Genomic DNA, 23,714 nt, shown 5'->3' with positions numbered 1-23,714 from the left:
GCTCAGCAGTTTTAATCTCGTCAAAAAATTACCGAACTCGGTAATCAAAATTAAGTGTGTATACTTCGTAGATTGGATACTAACAACATTCATGTACCTTTTGCTAATCTTGCTCGAATTGCTTTTCGGAACAAAGCTGGGGAGTTAACTTCGCTCCAATCTTATGCAAGAATACCAAAAGCACAAATGTCATTATTCCCGGCCACGCCCATCTTTACCGTAACTTGGGATAGGGGAAGGAAATGTTGATGTAGCACTTATATAAGAGGCCTCCGACTCAGTGACACTCCCATAAGTACTACGGAGTGGGTGGTTGGGAGATGTATTATGTAGGTCAAGGATTCGCCTGAAAAGCTGGCGATGGACCCACGGCATTGGTTGTTTAGTTCGTTAAAATTTAATCTTTTGAAAGCCGGCAATCAAAAGAGATTTTTTTTCTATTTATTGTTTAAATAATTATGTTTCTGCTCAGTAAGAAGCCCAAGCAGAACCGATCCCTCCAGGGTCATCGGAACATTACAATAGATATTTGAAACGCGTGAAAAAAAAACTGGCGATTCCAGAAAAAAAAACTCAAAACGCGAAAACAACGAAAAAAAAAACATCTCAATTTATTTAAAAAAAAATACGGAAAACGAGCTGAAGAAAATCAAATCTAAAGATTTTTTTTTTTTTTTGTATAAATAAGTATGTTTCGGCTCAGTGCGAGGCACAAGCAGAACCTCCAGGGTCATCGGAACTTTGCAATAAATGTTTAACACGCAAGGGAAAAAAATTGGTGACTCGAAAAACAACAAAATAAAAAAAAACATAAAATAAACAAAAAAAAATCGCAAAATATCGCACTTTATCTAAAAAAAAAACAAGATCGCGTAAAACTAGTAAAAAAACATGGTTGGCGATTTTTTTTTTTTATTAATGTGTATTTTAACTTATAGCTAATTCTACACTTAGGGTTGGCGATCCGAAAAAGAAAATCAATTTTTCTAAAAAAAACGCATCTACACCCGCGACCTTACGACACTCGGCTCGAATAAAAACGACGCGGACAACGTGGTCTACCCGCCACCGAAAGATAAGGTTGCTTCAAAAAATAAGAAGAGTGTTTCGTCTTCCCGACTGCAGGGTTGCCCGCTTGTACATCTGAAATAGAAAATAGTATTAAATGGTGATAGGCTCACAACAGTCATATAATTTACGGAAATAAATCTCTCTACCCTATACATAGATGAAAATTACCTGAAACCTCCTGAAACAAATGGTTTACTAACAATAAAAAACATAAAATAAAAAAAAATGTCGAACAAATTATGATCTTGGTATTTTCCTGCATTTAAATTAACAAAGCTAAAAAAATTACAAGATCAGAATTTGTTATGGTAGATCTTACACCGTAACGCACCATTATAAGGTGATCTACCCACGTTACGGGGAACCGAATACTCGGAAACGCAGTTGCGCAAAAACTGGACAGTTACATATCAAATGATACGAATTTCCATAATCGGATTCACAGCTATCACATGCAAATGAATCAGCTTGCTGAATATTCGCCATGTGATAGCTGAGTCGGTAGTGGCCAGTCAATGCTTTGACTATAATTCTGCTTTGACAGATTTGTAAGATACTTCGCCACCCTTGGAGATGGCTCAGTACAATACAATTTGGTTTGACGACATGACTCCAAACTATTCCAGTATTGTCTGTGTTGAGTAGCAGCCCAGGTGTGAATCTGAAGCTTTACCCAACACTGCGATATCGGAATAGCTGGCTCAGGGCCAATGAAGTCATGAGATGCTCCAGTGCGAGCTAACTCATCAGCCAATTCATTTCCAGCGATGGAAGAATGGCCAGGTACCCATACAAGGTGAACAGCGTTTGCTGAATTCAGCTCCTCGATTTGAGTTCGACAAGCGATAACTATCTTCGACCTAGAGTTGGCCGAAGCAAGTGCTTTAATAGCAGCCTGGCTATCTGAACAGAAGTATATTACTTTGCCCATTACGTGCTGCTGAAGTGCTGATTGCACTCCGCACATAAGAGCAAAGATTTCGGCCTGAAAAACGGTACAGTGTCTACCAAGTGAGTAAGACAGATACAGCCTTAGCTCACGAGAATAAACACCAGCACCTGCTCGACCTCCGAGAAGGGAGCCATCAGGGTAACATACGATGCCGTCTGAAATACTTCTTTCCAGATATCCAGATGTCTACTCTTCCCGGGAAGGGAATTTCGTGGAAAATGTCCTATATGTAAAATTACAAGCATTTGTAAGATCACTTGGAGCAAGGACAATGTTGTCCCAATTCACCAAAAGTGGAAACAACGAGGTGTGTGTTGAACTGCGGTTCACAGGAGTTTCCTCTAGTAGACCGAGTACCCGTAGACGGTAAGTGCAAGAAAGTGCTTCTTGTTTGAGATGAATGTGTAGTGGAGTAACGTCAAAGAGAACTTCGAGCGCTGCTGTGGGAGTTGAAGAGAACGCTCCAGACATCGCCATTAAGCACATCCTTTGGAGATGGCCTAACTTTGATTGGATCGTTCTCATTTCGCCCTTTTGCCACCACACAAGACATCCATAGGACAATATTGGCCGAACAACAGTTGTGTAGATCCATTTGATATACTTGGGTTTTAGACCCCAAGTTGTACCAAAGGTTAGCCGGCATTGCCCGAAGGCCATACAAGCTTGCTTGATTCTGAACTCAATGCGAGGTGTCCAGGAAAGCTTGGAATCAAGAATGACTCCAACGTACATTACCTGTTCAGTCACATCGATTTCAGAATCAAAGAGACGCAAAGGTCGAACGCCATTACGGTTTCGCCTTTCCGTAAAAAGAACTATAGATGTTTTACTCGGATTAACCGAAAGGCCATATTGGCGACACCAACCCTCAACTACCTGAAGGGCGCTCTGCATCAGGTCGAAAAAGGGTTGTGATACACATACCAACTAACAATGCTAGGTAGTCGTCGGTAAAACCATAAGTAGGAAAACCGCTATTATTGAGTTTCCTCAATAGCGTATCTGCTACGAGATTCCACAAAAGCGGTGACAGGGAAAAGGCAATGAAATAGGATGGTCATAAACACATAAGCGTACTATAATGGGTTTAAACGGCACCCTGAAAAGGGCATTGTAACACATAATGGTAAGTTAAGTTTCCTGTTCCCAAGTAGAGCGCTCAAGTAAAATTCCTGATTTTTCCGTAGGGTAAATGTACCAATAGTGGTGCTATTAGTAGCTCCTTGTACTAAAATAATTGAATAAAATTGATAATACCACAAAATAAAAAGTCTGAAAACGTTAATCGATAGTTTTTCACTTAAATTTTCTAAGAAAAATGTAAAAACCATTGTTTATTACAGTTTTTGCTAATAAATCACTTGCACCAACTATAGGTACATGGTTCCTATTATGGAGGTAAAATTTAACATTGGTTCCTATAGTGGCGCATCCCATTGAATTCTTATGGGACCCACCACTATAGGAACACTACCACCACTATAGGTGCAAAGGAGCAAAAAAGTTAAGGAAAATAATTATTTATAGTAGGTTTTCTGCCAAATCCTGAACACAAAACTGAATTAATGTTATTAATTAGGTATGATGCATCTATTAAAAATGCCATTTGTAAGCTTTTTGGTCAAAATAGTGCTAAATTGCCACTACCACCACTATTGGTACTACCTCCACTAAGGGAGCTTTTACCCTAAATAATTTTGACATTTGTTTAACTGACAGCATTTTAACGAAACGATGAAACGAAGAATGTAATAAATAATAAAATTGACAATTCCTACAAGAGTTCCTTGTAGGATTCATCCTTGTAGAATTACTTAAATAGTTTCTTCTAGGAATGCCCCAGTTTTTTATATGCTTCTGAAATTCTTCCAGTAGTTCCTTCAGGAGCTCCTCAAGTCGTTTCTATAGGGAGTTCCTTTCGAGATTCTTCCAAAAGCACTTTCTGGGTTTCCTCCTAGAGTTCTTCCAAAATTCCTTATGTGATACTTCTGAGAATTGATTCAAAAATTGTCTCAAGAATTCATAAGAGGTTTCCGGAAATTCCTCCATAATAACCCAAAAAAAATTCTTCAGAATCTACACAGAACTTCTTGCAGAAGTACGCCGGAAATTCCTACAGGAGCCCCGGGTATACCTCCATGGCTTCACCAGGAATACTTCCAAGATCTAAACGGGATATTTCTAGAAATTTCCCAAGAATTCCGCCAGCATTTTTGGCCAAACCCCTCCAGGATTTTCCCGGAAATTCTAGAGGTGTTTCCTGAGAACTCCTCCAGGAATGTCCTGAGAATTCTTTCAGGAGGTCACCGGCAATTTCTCCAGGAGCTCCCCGGTAATTCCTCCAAGAATTCTCCGGGAATATCTTCACGAGTATCCTGGAATTTTTTGCAGCTGTTTCCCGGGAATTCCTCCAGGAGATCCCCGGGCATTTCTCTAAGAGTTCTCCGAGAATTACTTCATACTTTCCCAGGAATTCCTCCATAAATTCTCCGAGAATACCTACAGGAGTTCCCCAGGAATTCCTGGAAAAGTTTCCCGGAAAAACCTCTTGAAATTCCCAAGAAATTCCTTCAGAAATTTCCCAGGAAATTCTCTTGGAATTCCCAGGAAATTCTTCCAGGAGTTCCCCGCAAATTGCTCCAGGATTCCTCCAAGATTTCCCCGAGAATTCATGTAGTAGTTCCCCGCGAATTCCTCCAGGAGTTCCCAGGGAATTCCCGCAGGAGTTCTCCGAGATTTCATCGAGAATTCCTCCAAGGAAGTCATCGGGAATTCCTGCAAGAGTTCCTCGCGAATTCCCCCAGGAGTTCCTCGGGAATTTCTCTAGAAGTTCTTCGGGAATTTCTTCTGGAGTTTTTCGGGAATTCCTCCAGTAACCCCTCGGGATTTCCTTCAGAAGTTCCTTGGGAATTCCTCAAGAATTCTTCAGGAATTCCTCCAGGAGTTTCTCGCAGATTCCTTAGAAATTCTTCCAAGTAAATTTTTTTAGGAACTCCTGCAGGTATTCCCGAGGAGCTTCTGAATGAATTCATGTAGAACTTCTGCAGGATTTCCCAAGTACATTAACTCGTGGAGAACTTCCCAAGCATTTTCTGGAAGAAACCCAGAAGAACTCCTGAAGGAACGCCCGAGGAATTCCTGGAAGTATCCGAGAAACTCATTGAGAAATTCCCAGAGTACTTCCTAAGAAAGTCTAAGAACTTCTGTAAAAGTTGCCAGGGATCGCCTGGGAACATTGCCGACGACCTCCTGGAGAGGTTTCCGAGGAAGTCCTGGAGATCTTTCCGAAGAATTTCAGAAGAATTCCTTAAAGTACTGGCATGAAACTCCTGGAGGGATTGCCAATTGGAAAATTTCGAGGAACTCCTGAAGGAATTCTTGTGGAACTTCTTGAGGTATTCCCGAGGAACTCCTAGAGAAATTTTTGAGGAACATTTTGAAGAATTCACATGGAACTCTTGGAGGAACTCCTGAGAAACTGTAACCTACTCACTATCAGCAGCCTCGCGAGGGCATCAAAGTTGGTCTTAGTATCCTGTATGAAATGGAAGCATAGGTCATTTTCTTACCATGTGAAATACACTACACGCGCAACACAATACAAAATTGTTTAGTTGGATGAGAGTACCATCTATTCTACATCAACGCACATGTAATTAAATCTCAGCGAGAAATCATGCACATAAAGGGAATGCTAGAGTTAGTGCACTTTTACATGAGATATAATGTAAAATTACATTATCATCGTGTAAATTTCCGCCAACCATCGCGTAAACCACCATAGACTCCAACCGGTTACGCGACTATTGGCGGAAATTTACACAAACGTAACGTAATTTTACATGATATCTCATGTAAATATGCACTAACTCTAGCATTCCCTTTATGTGCATGATTTCTCGCTGAATTTTAATTACATATTTTTTTCTGTGTACAACTAGTAAAATACATTTTTTTATTGCATGTGAAATTTATGTTTTCATTGAATTATGGGTGATCCCGAATAGTTTACTTTATTGATGGTTCCACGATCTCGAACCAATTGTATCGGCTGGTTTGGGTACGTGGATATCGGTACCAGTACCTCCAGCATCATCTTTCTACCTATTTTGTCCTCCATCTCATGCAACCTTTCCCAGGAGAGGTGACAAAACTCCTTGATAAATCACCGGGAAACTCCTGCAGAATTACCCCATGGAAATCCTCAATGAATTACCTGTGAAGTCCTAAAACAGCTACTAGGAAAATTCTCCTAATTTTGATTGGATTGTTCTCATTTCGCCCTTTCGCCCCCACACAAGACATCCATAGGCCAATATTGGTCGAACAACAGTTGTGTAAATCCCTTTGATATACTAAGGTTTAAGATCCCAAGTTTTACCAAAGATTCCTCGGCATTGCCTGAAGGCCATACAACCTTTCTTGATTCTAAACTCAATATGGGGTATCCAAGAAAGCTTGGAATCGTACTTTACATGTTCAGTCAAATCGATTTCAGAATCAAAGGCGCAAAGGTCGAACGCCATTACGGTTTTGCCTTTCAGTGAAAAGAACAAGATGTTTTACTCGGATTTACCGAAAGGTCATATTAGCGACACCACCTGTCAACTACCGAAAAGGCGCTTTGCATCAGGTCGAAAAGGGTGTTGATGCACATACCGAAAAACAATGTTAGGTAGTCGTCAGCAAAACCATTACTAAGAAACCCGCTATTATTGAGTTGCTTCAATAGCGTATCTGTTACGAGATTCCACAAAAGTGATGGCAAGACTCCCCCTTGGAGGCATTCACAAACAATCACTACTTGACGCAACGTCGAGAAGAGATGTCGGTTTTTGATTATTTGGTAAATCCAATTAAAAATCATTGATGATGTACCATGACTCCGTTAGAATTGATGGATAGCCTAAAATAAATTCACTGTTCCAGTTGTGTTTGTCTCTCTATTGAAACTAAACTACTTCCTAGATTCATTATGCTTGCGAAACGCAGTCAAAAGAGACGGTTTAAAACCAGCAAAACATTTTTATGAAGGCCACCCACAAACCTCCAGTCACAGTTGACCTCTACCAACACCAAAACCGGAGAGCGCGCGCTATTGATAGGATCGTATTTGGAATTAATAAATTGAGAAAGAGAACTGCTCCAGCGCGTGTATTGCCTTTACCTATACCGAACTGTCGCTTGTAAGGTACATTCAACGAACACTGATAGCGCGGTGACAAGCTGATTAGATTATGAGGTGACTTATTCAATCATTCATTTCCAATCACAGTTGTTAATTCAACAAACTAGGAAAAGCAATACAAAATCAATGAAGAAAAAATTCCCACCAGCAAAGGTATCCATAAAATTGTGATATCAGAATTTCCAATAGCAGCGTTAATGCAATTCAACAGAGAATAGGAAACATGATTGCCTCTTTCGATCGCGCGCTGATCGTCGTTGAGAATCAGTAATTGTTCACATTCTCGCTTTCGAAAATGCCATCGATAGCTACGGCTGCATGTTTCAAACCCATCACCAATCACTTGAGTGATCAGTATCACCCAGCGAAAGAATTACCGCTGCTGGAGTAGTAAAAAAAAGTCCAGAATTCCGCCAGAATTCAATTATTGCTCGGGATCGATAAAGACGCAAAAACGAAACGACTTGCTCGTGAGTTGTGTTCAAAATGTATAATCACCTTTTTGGCTGCATTGTGGTACGTCCATTAACTGCGTTTCTTTCGCTATTATACACAAGAGTTATACAATTTTCATAAAAGATTGTAAAGAATATCTGCCAATCTTTTAATAAACGTATTTTACATGTTGAAATGAATAAAATCTATCTGATAAGGATCACAGGGAAATTTGTTTTAACTTACACATTGATGACATGATATTTATTGCGGCGCTTATAATAAATCCACATTGGGCGGCGGCCATATGGCCGCTAGGAGATACCCGCGATACAGACGCAATGTCAAAATCGAACAGATACTGTCATCCACCCAGCAGCATCGCAGCAGCCTTCAGGCCGTTTACATCAAAACAAAAGTTAGCACAATGGCATCTCAAGTGGCCAGAAATCGTAATAATATTTATCGCGACATTGTTTCACACGGGGATGCTACGGTGATCTGATTTTGTTGCCGCTTATCATCGCAACCAGTGCTCACTAATACCAACATTTACTCAATACAGCAGCGGGAGGAAATAAGGAAAAACGCACTTTGGCGAACAAAGTTTGCGAAAAGAGGTAATGTGTGTCTTTTCACAAGCAATTCTCACTCTCTGTAGGAACTTTACCTAAACATCGACACTCTGAAATTAAAAATTATCAATCAGTGCCACTTTTTCATGATCTACACTTTTATGAGATCTAATGTGATGTAAGCGTTTTGCACCGATACCCCTCGTATAAAAAGTAAACATTCAAATTTCACGACTGTGTTGGTGAATATTTTGGCTGGAGCATAAATTTATGCTCCACGGAAGGATGCACAATCCAACCTGTCAAACTCCATAGTGAAAAAATAGGTTGCCGTCCCCTTGTTGTTTCACTATACGCATACGCATCACCTCGTCGGCTGTGTATTTAATAATCAAGATGTTATTTAGTGATGCTGCAGGAGGATACGGCTTCATCTTTTCCATTTCCACATTGCGTCTGTATCGCGTGCATCTCCTCGCGGCCATATCGCCGCAGCCTCATGTGGATTTGATATAAGCGCCGCATGCAGAATTTCTGACCATCAGGTCGTTCATAGTGGTGCGGTCATATTTTGGCAACTTGATGAAAAAGAAGAAGACAAACGCGTTTCGCGGATTTATCTTGCAAGGCACAATAAGATCGCTTCTGGATAGTGCGGATATGTAACGTGTGCGAATGAGCCTAACAAATACAACTGGATCGCTAATTGTTTAGGAAACAAGGCATGTGTACGAAAGATCGGTTGAAGTCTGCTCGAAGATCAAATAATGAAGTCATTAAGTTTGATGATAAGTTCAACACTTCGAGCAATGAGTTTGTTCTTTGTCTTCAACAGCTAGGTGTGTAGACTAACAACTGGTTATACCGAAGGCACATCCCTAGCAGTTATCCCATTGTAAATGCAAAAGTTTTGCCATCGCTACGACTGAATGATACTTGTGTAATAATAGTGCACCACCTTCGGGCACTGCCCACACTTCGCTGTAGGGCAGCAGGCCATCTGTGTGTGGGACTATGATGTCACTTTTTACCGGTCGAGCTGCTGCATCCGTGGGTGTTGGGTCGGATGCATGCATATCTAAAGAGACATTGAATAGGATTTGCTATAGGTACTCATATCGCCTAGCAGCATCTAGCTTCTAACGGGTCGCCGCAACCGATCAATCACACCTATTGTTTGGATGCCAAATATACTGCCCCCACTCGCATAACAGTCCCATTTGCAAAAAGTAGGAATTGAGAAAACAGCATTTGAAGTTTGAAAACATGTTTCCATATAAAACTTTGAAAAATCGCCAAAATTTGAAGAATATTTCGATCATCTCGGAACTTTCACAGATTGCTTTGCACATGAATATATAACTGTAAAAAATATTACAATCACTACAAAGTTGTTCAGTGTTGTGTTACGTGACACAAAAATCCATGATGGGACTGTTATGCGGGTACTTTTGATATGGGACGCTCATGACTTGGTATTTTTTTCACATATTGACATAAAAATTCATAATTTTTATATTGTTTTTGGAAGTACATCGAAAATGATGACTATTCATAACGTTAACTCAAAAATGATGAAAAGTCAAATGGGACAGTTATGCGAGTGGGGGCAGTATAGCGAATAATTAAACGATCCGTAATCTTCCAAATCGGGCGTGAGCCAACGTATCTGTTGGAACATTGCCCTACGATGTACGAACATTTGAGACACTTGTGTGTTCCAGGTATAATTTAAACAAACTATATAAATTGTATATTATTTAAAGTGTGAATATTATGTTTTATTCCATTGAATTGTGTCAAAGTAGGCTTTGTAAAATGTCAAAATGGTTATGGAAGCCCATTTATAGCTTAACACTTCATATTAGAATCACTTCAATTCCCAAGTAACCATTAGCTTTATATTTTGCCTTTTTGGTCTTATAGGGCTATTATACGGCCAATATAGAGCAAGTTATTTCTATAATAGCACTGCATTGGCACGCAAGGCGAATAATAGTGCCATATAGTTGCATGGGTTACTTATTCAGATTTATAATCTTTAGCAATGCTACCTTGGATGTCATCGTTGTAAAGACTTCAACTTACTAGCACAACCTAGTAGGGCTTCGAATTACTTGGTCACCCGCGTCAATTCCCGGCACCTCACAGCAAACCAAGTCAAAATATCACTTGCCGCATATTTTCCAAACGCACTTCCGTAGGTAATAATCTCCCGCAACGAGATTCACAGTCAATGTGCTACGCGTTCATTCTAAAACCGCACAAGTGCTCAAAATAACTAGGGTAAAATCTCCCTTAGTGGAGGTAGTACCAATAGTGGTGGTAGTGGCAATTTAGCACTATTTCGACCAAAAAGCTTGCAAATGACATTTTAAATAGATGCATCATACCTAATTAATAACACTAATTCAGTTTAGTGTTCAGGACTTGCCGAAAATAGTTATTTATGCAACAAGTTGCAAAATGATGATTTTTTCAGCACGAGTTGTACATTTATCCAACGAGGCTTGCCGAGTTGGATAAATACAACGAGTGCTGAAAAAATCGAGTTTTGCAACGAGTTGCATACAAAGTTTTTTTGTAATTACGAAAAACACCCATCCATTACCACCTTCATGTGCTGCACGAACACATTCTGAGACAACAGGCAAGCGAGCTTCCACGTGTTTTAGCCTTTTACCCAATCAAGTAGGCGTTTAAGTAGGCGGGCTGATCAGGACAGATCGAGATGACTGTCACAAATTTTCAAGCTCCCGTTCAGTTCGGTCTGGCACTTTTCCTTCAAATTCTGCGAGAAAAAATGCCGAAAATGAACTGCAATTCGTGCTCGAACATAAAGGAGATATACTCCCGGCAAGTTAACTCAGTTTGTAGTACAAAAGAGTGTAAAAGAATAATCAAATTTGCCATTCAAACAACAGTGCCGAAAAGTACTACTTTTCGGCAAATTTAAGAGTGCCGAAAAGTAGTACTTTTCGGCACTGTTGTTCAAGTGTGGAAAAGTAGGCCTTTTCACTGCAATTTCACTGATGGAAAAGTAAAACTTTTAGGAACGTAATTACAAAAAGCTATTTTAAACAATTATTTTCCTTATTTTTTTTTTGTTCCTTTGCACCTATAGTGGTGGTAGTGTTCCTATAGTGGTGGGTCCCATAAGAATTCAATGGGATGCGCCACTATAGGAACCAATGTTAAATTTTACCTCCATAATAGGAACCGTGTACCTATAGTTGGTGCAAGTGATTTTTTGATAAAAACTGATATAAACAATGGTTTTTACATTTTTCCTAGCAAGTTTAAGTGAAAAACTACCGATGAACGCTTTCAGACTTTTTATGTAGTGGTATTATAAATTTTATTCAATTATTTTACTACTAATAGCACCACTATTGGTACATTTACCCTAGTGACCTCAAAATTAATAGAAAATTGAGTTTCTATGTTGAACTTTCGAACAATTAACGAATTCCCAAGAAAATCAATGCCTAACTTTAAACTTCCAGAGTTTGTGCTCATGAATACTTTATTGTTTATTTTTTTTTGTTTTGGAAATTGAACACTTTCCAAAACAAAAAAAAATAAACAATAAAGTATTCATGAGCACAAAGGAAGCCTTAACTATATTTTTTGCTATTTTCGAAAGTTTTGATAACTGATTGTTGGTGACAATAAAAATATCAACTTATCCTACTTCATCACGCAAGAAAATATGGTTTTAATTTGTTAGCACGTTTGCAGACATTGGGAACACTTTAAGTTCAATACTGTTTCTTGTTTTGATGATGTATCCTACTGATTAAGGATTCGTCATTGACATAACCGTAATCATTGAAAATTCGAAAGCAGTTTTCTCGTTCAACACTGAAATTTCGGCAGTGAAATTGTATTCACAGTGTTCCATTCTCCACCCGGAATACAGTGAATACATTTTCATTGCGAAAATTTCAGCGAGAAAACTGCTTTCGATTTTTCAATTATGACGATTATGTCAAGGATGTTTTCGATCATCTGGCAATCATTTGACTCATTTGTCTATATCTCAGTTCAGAAGCCTAAAATTGAAATGAGGTGTTCGGCAAACTTGTAGATAAGTGTTTTTCCTTCAATTATCACCAAGGACGCCGTATCCTTACTCTTATATGGTAAGTGGGGGCAGGATGGGTCACCTAAGAAATGGATCCCTATAACATTCTGAATATAAATAGCATTTCTCTGTTTTCTATCACGACTTCCAGATACACTAGTCAGCTATGATATAAGGGTATAGAAAGGTCATACAGTTTGATACCTGCTTCTTGACAAACAATTGTCAAAACATGACCCATCAGGGCTGGTAGCATTCAGGTGGCAAAATAATAGTGACTTTAGTGACCAAAAATATCCAAAAAGTGACCAAATAGTGACTAAATAGTGACCTCAAAATTATTAGAAAATTGAATTTATATCTTGTACCGACTTTTCGAACCCTCTAAGCAGAATACCCTCTTCGAATGAGTGTAATCAGTTTCGTACCTTTTAATTCCGCCCTATGTTGCGTATTTCGATTACCACTTGTAATCTCCCTCAGTGTCAGTTATCCACTATAGAATTTATATGCTAAACATTAGATGAATTAACGACTTCCCGAGAAAATAAATGCATAATTTTTAGCTACGTTCCAGAGTTTGTGCTCTGTTTGAATATTTTTTTTTATTTCGGAAAGTGTTCAATTTAAGAAGCCTTAACTATATTCTACTATCTTCAAAAATGTTGTTGGTAACTGTTTGTTAATGATGATATCAAAATACCACCTCTTCGTGCATATCGTACATGCGACACCTACATTTGATTTGGTGAATTATTTAACAAACTGTCGCGGTTTAACTCAAGTTGAACCGAAATGAGCCTGAGCCGTCACAAAACTTAATTATTAATTAAGAAAACATCGGTTGCAGTGAAAAATTGTGGTTCGAACATGAAACCAGTTTGATTATCACACCAAAACTACAGGTAATAAGTTCCGTGAAAATCTCTGACAGGTAGAAATCACAAGCAAATTTGTTATCAGGTAAAACACAAGTTTTCCTTCGATGTGTGATGTTTGTTACTTCAAGTGCAGACAGATTTCTGCATGTTGATTATTAAATTTGTGATGAAATTTTACTGCAGAGACTGTTAATTTTATATTACTGTGGCCAAATTCCTACGTAAACTTTCTTCGAATTTTTCTTTTGCCCATCAGCAAGAAAATTTCATTTTCAAAGAAATTATGCGCCGAAATTCGCCCACTCATGATTTTCAAAAGTGCTAAGGTCACAAAAAAATTTTAGATTCTCGTGACAAACAACTGACACAACTAATGCAGACATCACTGAATTAATTAATGTTTAAACATGTATGACATTTTGTGAGGAATTTCGTGTTTCAGAAGAATTATCCTCCCTTTTCCTCATGACGGCAAATATGGGCTTGGCAAGCAATGAATTCTTTCTAAGAAAACCTTCAATTGGATAGCTGTTGTTTTTTTAAAGCTGTTGTAACTGGAACAATAGTTCAAAAGTAATTTATGGCAGCTTCCAGTTGCAATCTAAAATTTACTCCATTACTATGCAATAAATTCGAGTAAATATTGCATGAAAAAACTTGCGGAACTGGAGGTTTTAATCGATTAAAAATGCTACATTTCTAGTAGAGATTTTAAATAAAAGCGATTTTAGATAAATGCTCTGGCATTTGCCACGACAAGAAATTCTCGGAAGAATTCTCCCTGAAATATTGTGAAGAATAATGAATATATTCATACTATTCTCCCCGAAAAGACTGAAACGCCACAAAAATACCCAAAAAGTCTACCAAACAGTCGTCGCCAAAGCTGTTACTATTCTCCTGAACAATGTAGCCAAATATGTTTTGGAGGAACTTCTGAAATTGAATGAATCTTTAAATTCCTGATGAAACTTACATATTCTTGGCGAAAACAGTTTGATCTATGAACTCAGAGAGGAACAAAAGATTCTTGAAAAAATGTTTTAAGAAACGTTTTGAACAAACTTCTGGATTCATTTCAAATACAAAATATTATTGAAATACTGCCGTAATTCTGCAAAGTGACGTAAGCGCCATTAAAATGCCAATATTTTTCGGTATATTATGTATAATATCTAGTGTAAAAATAACACTGTGGTATGCCTGCTGTATTAGAATGCAAGATCTAGTCGTAATCTATCATCTATGGAATAAAACTTAGAGGATGAGCAAGAGTTTTATGCATAATAACCAAAAGATGGGCCAAAACTATCAATGTCGCTTACGTCACTTTGCAGAATTACGGCAGAATACCTCCACCATTTTTTTACTATCACGTGTATGGAGATTTCCATCAGAAACTCTCAAATGAACTCCATCATAAACTCTTTCGGATTTCAGTGAAAAGCTGCTGAAAAAATGATGTTACGACTACCTCCAGTAATTTCATCAGAAATTCATCTCGCAATTGCAACAGAAATTGTTCTGCAAACTCTAAAATTTGTTTAAAAAGTTTCGATTAACTCGAGATAAACCAATTCAGAGGAATACAATGCACTGTGTGTTATCGTATTTTTATCCGATAAACTTATTTCACACATTTAATCATTACCAGTTCTTAAATTCGTGGATATACCGTGATATAAATAAACTGACACTTTAAATGCAGGAATATATCAGTGTTACCATTAAAAAGTATAGTAATTTCGAAATTCATCTATAATCTTAACTACAAATCCATCTTCGCTTCTTCGAAATACAATAAAACTGTAGCTATAAGCTAAAATAATGACTTAAAAAGCGGCGCAGCCGAAATTTTTTTTAATGCAAAGTTTTTGAGGAAAATTCTTTTATCAATTTTGGCATTGCTGTTTTACCAAAATTCTCATATGATCTTCTAAATGTTGTCAGATTTACGGAAATAGTGACTTTAGTGACCATTTTACTGAAAAAAGTGACTTTAGTGACTTTTTCATGAAAATAGTGACTTTTTAGTGACTGACTCGAAAATAGTGACCAAATCACTAAAAAGTGACTCACTACCAGGCCTGCTTGCCCCACCTCATTTCTACGGGGGCAAGATGGGTCAGCTATCAGAAATTCGATTTTTCTCCAACAAAAAATACTAGATCTTCTATTTTTTCTCTATACATCTAAGCTTCACATATGTACGTACAGATTACATGAAAGAAGTGTTGAAACATATCGGTAGATTATTCTCAGAAACAGAATATTTTTATTCAGATAGCCATAAAAAACTTTGAAAACTTATATTTTTTGTAGAAAAATATTAAAAATATGTTCACAAATTTTCAGCGCTCTAGTCGCTTCGGTAATGTAGGTCACATAATAGCCTTTCTATTAAAAATAAAACATTTTTAAAAACTATGCAAACATACCAAAAAAATAGGGTGACCCATCTTGCCCCGTCTACACATTACACGTAGTTATATGGAATGTATAGCATAAGGAGTATAACGAAAAAATATTTTATTTTTTTTCTGCATAAGGAACGTAAAGAATTTTAAAAACAATATATCACTTTTTTGTGTATCCACGTCGTTCATCTGGGAAAATTATAGAAAGATTCAAAAAATAAATAGTACGTTTGAAAACGGTACTGACCCATCTTGCCCCCACATACCATATTTACGGCGTAAAAGTGTTAGTATGAGTAGGTGTTACTAGCGCTCTCACGCCGTGTATATGAGAGTTAGTCCTTGGTGTTAATTGTAGGAAAAACACTACAAGTTTGCCGAACACCTCATTTCAATATTAGGCTTCTGATAGCTCAGTATGGATAAATGAGTCAAATGATTGCCAGGTGATCGAAAACATCCTTGGATGAATATTAGCCGAGCGACCGAAACTTCGAAACCCCTGTTATTTTCAAGGATTTTTATTCTACACCGAAATATCATGTAATTGGCACAATTTAAAGCGCACACCTTGCATGGAGTGGATCTGGTGTGATGGTTAAAATATTTGACTATCACGCCGAGGACCTGGGATCGATTCCCACTCCCGACAAACTCACAAAATGTGAGTTCTTCCTTCGGAAGGGAAGTAAAGCGTGGGTCCCGAGATGAACTAGCCTAGGGCTAAAAATCTCGTAAATACAGATAAAAAAAGCGCTCACCTGGGTGAATCTGTTGTTAATTTTATTTTACTGTGGACGCACACGTTCTTACAATGAATTTTGTGCCATAGTGGTTTCGCAGCGCGGTATCACGAACACTTATGCAAATCTACTGGTTGAAAATATGCCCATTTGATTTTGCCGGGAACAGCTGATCTTTGTTTACTATTTTCAACCAGTAACTCAGGTAGTGTTCGTGTAATGCAGCGTGTACGTACACGCGACACCACTAAAAGCAGAAACCACTATTGCCTACTAGCAATCTTGCAAAATATCAGTCTCAGTGCCTGTTTTTCAGCCGAAAATGAATGACAGCGGCGGTCGTTTTCAGTTCCTCGTTGTGAGACCTGACAGAGTCCGAGAGCTCCATTCGTAAGCGACCCAACAAGATAAATTCCCAATCAACCACACACTACTCATGCTGAAAGGCCATTCGGTGGCTTGTGAGAGTGAGTGCCCTATACGCTACCACGGGTGAAAGCACTCAACTACAGAAAATTGAATGGAAATTAGCCCTGTCAGCTCTCGCTTTCAGCACGCTGCGTGCGAGTGTGAGTACCTATTTCATTTCGCTCCCGTGTTGCTGATCGGAAAGCAACATTGACAGGAAAACCAAAACGGAGAAAATGAAAAAAGCAAAATATCGCTATCATAAAGGCCTGTCGAAAAATTGCAGCACTGCCTACCAGTAAGAAAATTTCATTTTCTTTGAAGAACAAGTACAAAAAATATAGATTCCCGAGACAAATATACGACCACAACTTTTTGAAGGTTTGAGCAAATCAAATGAAACTTTCATACAATATTCCTACATTCAGATAATATTACAAAAAATGTTTCATTGCAACCTGTTTAGTATTTCTGTTTCTAAGAAATATATGTGTTCATAATTCTTTGTTTGTACAAGATTCCCAAAATCTAATTCTTTCCACTTCTGGAAAACTTTCGCAGAAACTGGATTTCTGAAAAAAAAACTGTTCAATCGATTTCTCGAAGACGCAGTTGAAAAACTGATCTATATTTTATGAAAATAATTACAGAAGCTGAGCAAATTTTGCGAAAGAAACTTTGGCAGATTTCTTGTTGAATCTCACCATCGCATATTGGATGAAATTTTGATAAAATTAGATTCCAAGAAAAGCTCCAGAGATGAATGAAAGATTCATGAAAACAATATTCGAAGAATTATGAATATTTTCATCAGAAGTAAATAAACTTCATTATAAACTTTTCCGGATTTCAGTAAAAAAAAAAATGATGATCAAATGATGTCACTACTACCTTCAATAGTTTCATCAGAAATTCATCTCGCATTTGTAACATAAATAGTTCTGCAATCTACTGAAAAAACTGAAAAAGAATATTTTCTTTACCTACTATAAAAGTTCTTGAGCTGTAAATATCCGATTTATCCAAGATTAACTGATACAGGGGAATACAATGCACTGCCCAATCAACACACGATCGCATATGATGTTTAATAGGATGCTAAAGCTGGGTATGTGTTATCGTATTCCGATCCGCTGAACTCCATCCAAACATTCAATTCTTAACAGTTTGAAATAATGCGAAGATATAGGGTGATTTAATTAAACTGAAATTTTAAATGAAAATACTTAAGGAATATTGCAATGTTATTATTGAAAAAGTATAATATTTCAGAAATTCATCTATAATCATAGCCACACATTTATTTTTACTTCTTCGGAATACGAGAAAACATATTAACCCTCCTTTAGTTAATTTTCGATCCAAACCGTATACTACGTCAGCGAGCTGCTTCCAATGTGATGAAGGTTAATAAAGACAAGAACAATAATAGTGTAATAAGCTGCGCAGCCGAAATTTTTTTTTAAGGATAAGGTTTCTGAGGAAAATTTGTCCATTAATTTTGACAATAAATGTTTTTAATGTAGTCAGATTAACGAAAATAGTGACTTTAGTGATCATTTTACTGAAAAAAGTGACTTTAGTGACTTTTTCATGCAAATAGTGACTTTTTAGTGACCGGCTCAAAAATAGTGACCAAATCACTAAAAAGTGACTCGCCTGCCGCAACGAGATTCACAGTCAATGAGCTACGCGTTCATTCTGAAACCGCACAAGTGCTCAAAATAACTATTGCACGCAGACGGGTGCACTTCGTCAGCACAAATATGGGTGCCGAAGTGGTTTCCCATTTAAATTTGCTGGATGTTTGGCACTGGTGCTGAGAATTGGCGCTAGACTAGGTGCAGTAAGCTCGTTAAAAAACAAATTTCCGGCAGAAAATCTTCACAACAATCACTGTTAACAACAAGTTCATGCAAAAAAGTATCTGATTCAGATGGAAGTGGACGAAAACGGTCGTTTCGTTGTGAATTTAGGTAATGCACAATTTTGTTTACCTGTAGTGGCGGGAATGGGGTCAAAACCCCTATTCAACTAGAATTGCCACTTTATCCAACATATTATAATGACAGTATGATCCGCTCCCACTTATCTCCATACATCAACTTTGCGAATAAGGCATTTTATGAGACGTTTCAAATCAGCTGTTTTTCGAATGTTTACCAGTTTTGAAGTCCAACCGCTGGGCCCATTTATTTACATTTTCGCTAGCATAACATGTGATACAGGCCCATCAAAAAAACGGGGTTCATTTAGATGCGAAAATGCGTCAATCCGTCCACTATAATCAATACCCGTAGACCGTGGGGATGTTTTTTCCTCTGCTAGTAACATCATGCAGCTCGGGGGATTGATACATGCCACATTAGAAACCGAAACATCTCTGCCAGCAAAAATCTGATTGGCGCTCACCACATGTTATGCTACTTTTCGCGAAAACAAAAACATCAAATGTAAACAATAACAATGAGCGGCCCACCGGTAGAACGTCTCGTAAAATAGCTTATAGCATACAGCACCATCTAGCGTCAAACGTGGCATGGCTATCAAGCTGACATTAAACCGCATACCTATTTACGAATTCTAAAGAGGCTCAGTAACATAAAATCTCCACAAATAGTTCTTATCCATGCTATCCTGCGTTTCACTCTCATCGTGCTGATTGTAGAGAGAAGTGAAAGTTGAAAGTCCACTTCTTCTTCTTCTTGACGTGACGTCCTCACCGGGGCAAAGTTCAACTGTCTAAGAATAGCACTACGGATCGCCTGTTCCAGTGATAAGAATCCACTAACCAGGTGACCCCTAATTCATTGTGTTATGCTGCTTTTTCGGTCCCGTGCCTAGGAATGAATGCTTGGAGGGGTCTAATAGAAACCTAATAGCAAATGGAGCCTGTGGAGTGGCGCCTTCCACAATTTTTTGCCCTCACTGCGCTATAAGCGGAGCATCTTGTGTTTCTCCGTGGCCATCAGCTGCCCTTCTTTTGTCTCAAACTTGAGGTTGATGCTGAGTAAGGGCGACATTATTAAGATGTCATTGCAAGCCCGTGTGCAGAAAGGAGGGGGGGGTCGGCTCAAAACCCCTGACCCCTCCCCTTTTTGTGCCTTGCCTAGCTTAGGAAGTGGCTACTGTTAAAATAGCTCAGATCAATGTTCAGCATAAAAGAACAGAAACGATCAAGCTTTGTAGACTTATGCAAAATGGTACAAGCGGAGTTTCTATCTAGGAAACCTTGTGAACCCGGTGTTTGCTACTTTCCGTTAAAAATTAAATGGCAAACTTGTGTGTCATGCCTCCAACATGTGTGCTTGTCAACAACGCAATCGCTGCTACACTCGTCTCTGAATTAGTCGCTAGAAATGTACTATGTACTATTGCAATCGATGTATCTGTTCGAAACCTCAACATTGAATACCTTTACCTATTCTGCCCATGATCGCATATCAGTCCCATCTTTGCTGGGTTTCCTATTCATATAGGACAATTATGCGATCATAGGCAGTATTGTTCGGTGTATTTTTCGGATGATGAATCACGGATGCTTCCAAGTAAGTCATCCCACACTGCACTTCAAAACGTCTTCAGCTAATTGTTGGCAGTGATGCTAATGCTCACCATATAATCTGGGGCAGCTTAGACTTGAGAGGTTCCCAGTTTGAGGGAATACTTAAGTAGTACAGATCTAACATGGTATCTGCCTAGAGAGGAAGTGTTAGACATAACGCTTTGCTCTAGAAGAATTAGTCACGAGATGACCAATTGGCATGTTTCAGATGAAGATTTTTTATCCGACCATCGCTACACCTGCTTTGAACACTTAAATGATACTTCGCAAGCATTGTGTTTCAGGAATCCCCGGTCAACCAACTGGGATCTCTTTACTGATTTGGTTGCGGCCAAATTTCATGACTACTCACCATCCATTGACACTCTAAGTCATAGGTTACCAAACTTTCAGGTCGTGCGACCTCCTTTTGCCTGCAGACGTAGTTTTCGCGACCCCCCATAGAAATTCCCTCATTTGTTGTAAGTTTCAGCACAATATTTTACTGTACCTCGCGACCCTCTGGATGGAGGCCGGCGACCCCCTTGGTGGGGTCGCGACCCACAGTTTTGGAAACCATGCTCTAAGTGATTAAGAAGATGCCATTGATTGATACTACAACGGCCTTCATCATGTAAGCGTTTGAAGCAGTTTGCCATCTGCAGATATAAATGAGGGGGTCAGAAGCAAAGGGTGTTAGTGACAAAAAACACTTTCGGGTAAATGAGATTTAAAGTTTTTCACCAATTTATCATCGCATACAAAATGTATAAAATTTCAAAATCGATCAAATTTTCTTCGATTTGTGAAATTTTTCTAATCATCTAAAAACAATTTTTTAAAAGCTCCTGAAAGCTTGAAATCTGAAGAACATTTTTTTATATGCTAAGTTCAAACTCGGCAGAATGGTCACTTACACCCCTTTGCAAATATTCCTGCAAAATTATATTTTAAAAATATGTTTAGTATACTTACAGACAAAAGAATCGAAGACGTTTGTATTCAATGATGATTACTCAAATTACTGACTGATGTTCCAGCAACCGTCTGAGGCGCAAACGATATAAATAAGAACGGCAGCAATTACTTCACTTCCAGTTTTCTTCTCTTGTCTCAGCCTTGAACAATATGACTCACTGGTGCATGCAACCTTTTCCACAGATCCACTCCACAGATAAAACGTTGAACGTCGTAAGGGGCACAATATGCATTTCACATCACGCACGGTATAAGCAGAATCGAATGCAATGCATTTGCCATTTTTACGGATTTAACGTCGTTCTGAACTTTATTATAGGTACACGTTTTTATTACAGCCACTAGGTAGGTAGTATGAGTTTATCCAGCAGACCAGTGTGCACACCCCCGCAACAGATGAATATTAATGCACACGCACAGCTTCTACTGTTGACGTAGTGCCTTTGTCTTCCCCTTCTCTGAAAGATTCACAATTACGGTTTACACTTTTTTGTCCATGCACTTCCTAACTGCGCACTTCTATATACGTCCCATTTTCCCGAAAAAAAAATGCAAAAGGAATTGATGTCGATGATAAGCTCGATTACACAACGATGATCATAAACTTAGCACAATCGCAATCGATTAAGATGTCTGAATCCCGTCGCAAACAAAGCAGCAAAAACATTACCTAGTCGCGATAGATGGTTTTTGCTTGCGAAACAACTTTGCCGCAGTAGGTCAGCTGCAGCTGAACAGAGCTTCCACAATGCCCGTGTTGTGTCGCTTCGGTTAATCATACAGATCCAATTCACTCAGATTGTGTAGGTAAACAAATTCTTCCTCTCCCCTGTCAACAAAATCGTACACTGCGTGTTGAGAAACGATTATGATTGGAATCTGAGACATTGGAATGAGGCAAAACCTAGATTAGGCAAATTAGTTCATTTTAGATTGAAGTATTATATTAAAGTTACTCGAGATTACGAACTTTCCAATGCCGCTGTAATGTGGAATAATTTTGACCGCGTTTGCTTAAGGATGTCCCGTTGTGCCGAAGCGATACGCGATGGAAGGAAAAATATCAACACACCTTTTCAGAAACTCAGCGCAAAGCTTTTTTTCCTATCACAAAACCACAATCACTACCGTTTTACTAGCCGCAAATCAGGTTCCTCACTCGTTTTTCACAAATTATTGAAGACCAGTCGCTGATCATCAGGAAGCACGATTTTTTCACTAGAACGGTGAAGCACGCACGATCGAACCGAACCGACCTGGCGTCAAAACAAAAATGGCTCGCTCGTTTGCTGCGAGTTTTGTTTTGTTGATGTCCGTTTCGCGTTCCGCTTAGCTTAACGCAAAAACGGAACAGCGATTTGACGTTTTGTTTCAATTTCAATGACGTTCCACGTCTGTACACGCTCATTGAAAACTACTCTTAAGTGAGTAGTTTTCGACTCAGTTTTGAACTTCATTGAAAATTGCCAAAACTGAGTGACAGTATTTTTCTAAACAGAGTAATATCGAATCACCCCTCGTTGTTTTATGGCCAGCGTAAAAAGCTGGATTAACTTTAACACTGTAGAGTTCAACCATTAAAAAAATTTACATAAAATCGAGAGTGTATATATATAATCTAGGATCTAGGGTTTATTAAATCGAGACATATCTGATGTATATCTTAGGTTTCTTGGGCTATCGCTCCCAGGAGTCTAATCTCTCAGGATTCTAGGAGAACCCCTCTCAAGATTCTGGAAGATATCCACGGAGTTCTGGAGACATCCGTCTAAGCAATCTAGGAGAATCTCGAGGAAAACTTTCTCTCAGGATTCTAAGACAATCCGTCTCAGGATTCAGGGAGAATCGATTTCGGGAATCTGAAGAAATCCCTCAGGATACTGGAAGTACCTATTCCTCTAAACATTCTGAGAGAACCCATCTTAGAAAACTGGAGTATGTATAATAGACTGGGTCAACAGGGTCGTGTTTTTGGAACAAAGCTTTTTCGATGCCTTTTATGGTCTGCAACAACTGTGCAAAATTTGGACGCGATTGGTTGTGTCCCCGCTTTCCGCATTGCGTTTGAAATTTGTATGGGATTTAGTATGGGGAAACATACTTTTTTGCATTTTTCTCGTGAGAGGCTCAAATTTGTCTGGAAATATGTAACCAACGATGTTAAAGTATAGCCCAGGGGATGCTGATAAACTTTGCCAAAAAGAGTAAGGTAATAGAGTGACTCTGAAAAAAGTTATTAATGTTCAAAGTTTGGTATCTCCGCGCAATTGCTGAAAACCATTTTTTCTGCCAACACTGCTGGTGCTTCGAAGGATCAATTCATCCTTGCTTTATATTTTGACGTTTCATGGAACTTCAACTCCCATTTCATCAACAATCAGCAACAACACTGATGGTTTTGCGTTGTTTTTTTTTTCTTTTCATTCTTCAAG

The 23,714-nt window shown here is 38.5% G+C and overlaps 1 protein-coding gene across 6 annotated transcripts in view; it reads right to left on the bottom strand.

Moving 5' to 3' along the window:
- The window catches only part of LOC115267813 (protein germ cell-less), a 39,292-nt gene extending 16,722 nt beyond the window's left edge, over positions 1-22,570 (bottom strand). Inside the window, exons 1-2 of one of the 6 annotated variants that reach the window (XM_062855566.1) lie at positions 21,953-22,569; positions 21,280-21,740 (exon numbers count right to left, since the gene is read on the bottom strand). The gene's annotated coding sequence lies outside the window, so the exon portion shown is untranslated. Of the gene's footprint in view, positions 1-21,279; positions 21,802-21,952 lie in introns of all 6 variants that reach the window. The other 5 variants (XM_062855568.1, XM_062855569.1, XM_062855567.1 and 2 more) reach the window with 5 other exon arrangements.
- Positions 22,571-23,714: the final 1,144 nt, after the last annotated feature.

Source organism: Aedes albopictus, chromosome 3 (genome assembly GCF_035046485.1).
Source record: "Aedes albopictus strain Foshan chromosome 3, AalbF5, whole genome shotgun sequence".
NCBI classification, from domain to species: Eukaryota; Metazoa; Arthropoda; class Insecta; order Diptera; family Culicidae; genus Aedes; species Aedes albopictus.
The sequence above is the reverse complement of the archived record's forward strand: the minus strand, read 5'-3'. Positions and strand labels throughout refer to the sequence as shown.